Genomic DNA, 3708 nt, shown 5'->3' with positions numbered 1-3708 from the left:
ATATTAGATGTATTTTTATCGAATAAGATATAAAAAAAATAATTTATTTTTAATTTTTAAATTTAAATTTTAGATTTATGATTTTAGATGTGTTTTAAAATATTTTATATATAACTTAATAATTTTAGATGTGTTATAATTGAAAAAAATTATTAACATACATTTTAATAATTCAAAAAATGTTAATGTTCAAATAAGTAATAAAAAAATCCAACTAATAATAAAAAATAAGAAATATTAGATGCGTTTTTATCGAATAGGATATAAAAAAATTAACTTTACTTTTAACGTTTAAATTTAAATTTTTTATCTATAATTTTGGGTGTGTTTCAAAAATATTTTGTATATAATTTAATAATTTTATGTGTTATAATTAAAAAAAACAAATTTTATGAATATAAATTTTAATAATTTTAAAAGTGTTAACGTTTAAATATATAAATAATGAAAAAGTCCAACTAATAATAAAAAAAATAAGAAATATTAGATAAATTTTTATCGAATAAGATATTAAAAAAATAAAAAACGTATAGAGAGAATAAAAAATTATAAAATATCTATTTTATGAAATGGATAAAAAATTTAAAAAAAATTAATATTTAAAATTTAAATTAATTTTAATTACTAATATATTTATCTACAAAATAAAAATATATTTTAATTAAAATTTAATTAAATAATATTATTTAAATTAAAAAAAACTGATTAAAACCTAAAAATTAAAAAACAACAAGCATCTTCCAAAAGAAAAAAAAAAACCCCAACTTGAAACCAACTGCGGTAAAGGAAACACAAGTTACCGCGTTTATTATGTTAATCAAACATTAATGATGCGCTCTTACAATCCAGATGTCATCATCCTATTGCATGGTCAACACGTAGCCATTTGTAGCCACCACTGGTATAGCCACCAGAGACACAACCATATATATATATATATATATATATATATATATAAGGTAGAAACTGATGTATAGTCAAGTTAATGTGAAAGTGATAGTTAAGATCTGAAAATTGTTAAATAATTTAATGCGATTTGATTAAATTGTATATAATAGTTTATAGTTTATCGTTAATAACTTCGCATAAAATATATGCAACTAAGTTTTTACATAATCAATCACTACTCTATTTATGATGCTCGATGATGATGATTGTCGTGATTTTTTTCCTTTCAAAAGAAGTCTAAGATGATAGATAAAAATATACTAATGATTATATCAATTTTTTAATTTTAATTTATGAATATACTATAAACACATAATAAGAAATTTGAGTTCTATTAGCTGATCAACAATATGGGTTTTGCTAAGGAATAATTTTTTTTCTTTAACTAGCAATCAGTCAATAAAATAATTGACAAACAAATATTAAAGAAAATTAAAGAAAGAGAAATTTGAGGAAAAAAAAGAAAGATATTTACTGATTGTTGGCTTTAAGAAATTAGTTTCAATTCTTTTCTCCAACAATATTTAGTCAAAATAGAGACAATATATTGGTTTAAAAAAGTTTGTTATTTACATTTAACTAAAAAATATTAATCTCTTAGACTTTTTTTCTTATACATAATATTTAGTATGAATTCTGGTAGAGAGCCAATGGAGCATTTGTACAATGTGTACAATGGACTATTTATTTGGCCCAATATAAGTTAAAAAATAAACATTCAGGATAAAATACTACTAATTTTTCAAACACAATACACTCATACTATCCAGAATAACCATCCGGATACCAAGGATAATAAACATCTGATATCTTACTGAATTGAACATCCCCAAACTCTCAACATTGTACAGGTATTCTATTGACTCCCTATACTTCCTCATTTAGTATACGTTGGTATTCTCTTATTTTATGTATATGTATAAATATATATAATAAGTTCAAAAAGCTAAGGAAACATTTTTCCTAATATCACCACATAAACTCAAAGTACAGTACGCACTTATTGCATAGCGAAGTCGTCATCTATTGTCACTTTTCACATGCTTCTTTTTCTATATTTTGTTTTGTCTCTTTGTAACCATGTTCGTTAACTTCATTCCTTTAATTTATATGAACACTTCCCAGTTCACATGGTGCATTGTGGCCAACAATTACGTGTATTATTAATCATTTCTTCATATTGAAAGTATTTGACCATTTTAAGGAAAAAAAAAAAAGGAACTTTTTGTTTTCTTCAGACATGAGGAAAGATTCCATTGACTACTTACCTGGGGTGGAAACAATTGATCCAAAGGACCTAACATCATATCATCAAGAATCAGAAGACACATCCACAATGTTCCACCAATTAATTTCTGCTTCCTTCATTGATGCTAAAGGTGCAGATTTTGTGCTATGTAACACAGTTCAAGAGCTAGAGCCAAAAGTTATAGCTGCATTACAAACTTATAAGCCATTCTATGCAATACCACCATGGCCACTAGCCTATGGGTCGAGTCAGACTACACCCAATGGCTCAATTCCAAGCCTCATGGTTCGGTCTTGTATGTTTCTTTTGGTAGCCTAGCCCATATGACAGAAGGGTACTTGAGGAAATTGCAAATGGGCTTTTGCTTAGCAATGTCAGTTTTGTTTGGGTGCTTAGGCCCAATGTTGTGGGCTCAGTTGAGGTTTATCCACTGCCCGTTGGATTTCGGGAGGCGATTCGTGACCGTGGGATGGTAATACCTTGGTGTAGTCAAACCCAAGTCTTGGCCCACCCTGCTATTGGAGGATTTTTGACTCATTGGGGTTGGAATTCTATATTAGAAGGCATTTCGTGTGAGGTTCCATTGTTGTGTTTTCCTTTGATGTATTATCAGATTACCAATAGAAAACAAGTGGTGGATTATTGGAAGGTTGGGATTAATTTAAAGTGATCCAACGGTGATTGCGAAGGAGGAAGTCTCGAAGAATGTTAGCCGCTTGATGGGCGGACCTTTAGGAGACCAACTAAAGACTACAATCAAAGAGATCAAGAAAAAAATGGAAGATGCACTGAGCCCTAGTGGGTCTTCAGAGAAAAATATGGAATACTTCATCAAAGATCTAAATACCAAATCCCATGGCCAATGAGCTTTGAGCCTTTGATCAATTTTCTTAAATAATAAACCAATTATGTATTGGTATATTTTTTTAGTTTAATTTTAATATATTTATAATATAAATAATTTTACTAAATCTTTTAATCAAATTCATACATTCATATAAATTTTAAGTGATAAATTTAAAAATTAATTACTTTTATTGATATATCAATATATGATTAATAATTGACTTTTTTTACATTAACAATTTGTAAAAATTAAAATAATATTTTTATATTAAAATACAAAATATACATTAAAAAATTAAATATATATTTATATACAAATATATAATGACTAATTTTACTGTATAAATAATATTTTTATTTTTTTATGAATAATTTTATCAGCATAATCAACATTTATGTATAGAAATAAGAAATGGTTATTGTTTTATGGATTTTGCTAACATGTGTCATAATAGCACATTTTAAGAATAATAATTTTTTTTTTATTAAAAATTATTATAAAAATAAATATTTTTACATATTTAATGCATTAAATGCATCAAAAACTTAAAAGATTACTATTAGAATAAAGTACGTTTTTTATCCTTAAATTTTAAAAAATTTTCAAAATTACTTATAATGTTTAATTTGATTTAATTTTATCCTTAATATTTTAATAAATTTTA

General features: G+C 25.3%; 1 pseudogene; it reads left to right on the top strand.

Moving 5' to 3' along the window:
* Positions 1–3181, top strand: part of LOC112737892 (UDP-glycosyltransferase 86A2-like) — a 5141-nt pseudogene extending 1960 nt beyond the window's left edge.
* Positions 3182–3708: the final 527 nt, after the last annotated feature.

Source organism: Arachis hypogaea, chromosome 13 (assembly GCF_003086295.3).
Source record: "Arachis hypogaea cultivar Tifrunner chromosome 13, arahy.Tifrunner.gnm2.J5K5, whole genome shotgun sequence".
Classification (NCBI taxonomy): Eukaryota; Viridiplantae; Streptophyta; class Magnoliopsida; order Fabales; family Fabaceae; genus Arachis; species Arachis hypogaea.
Note: the sequence above shows the minus strand (reverse complement) of the source record. Positions and strands in the feature narration are given on the sequence as shown.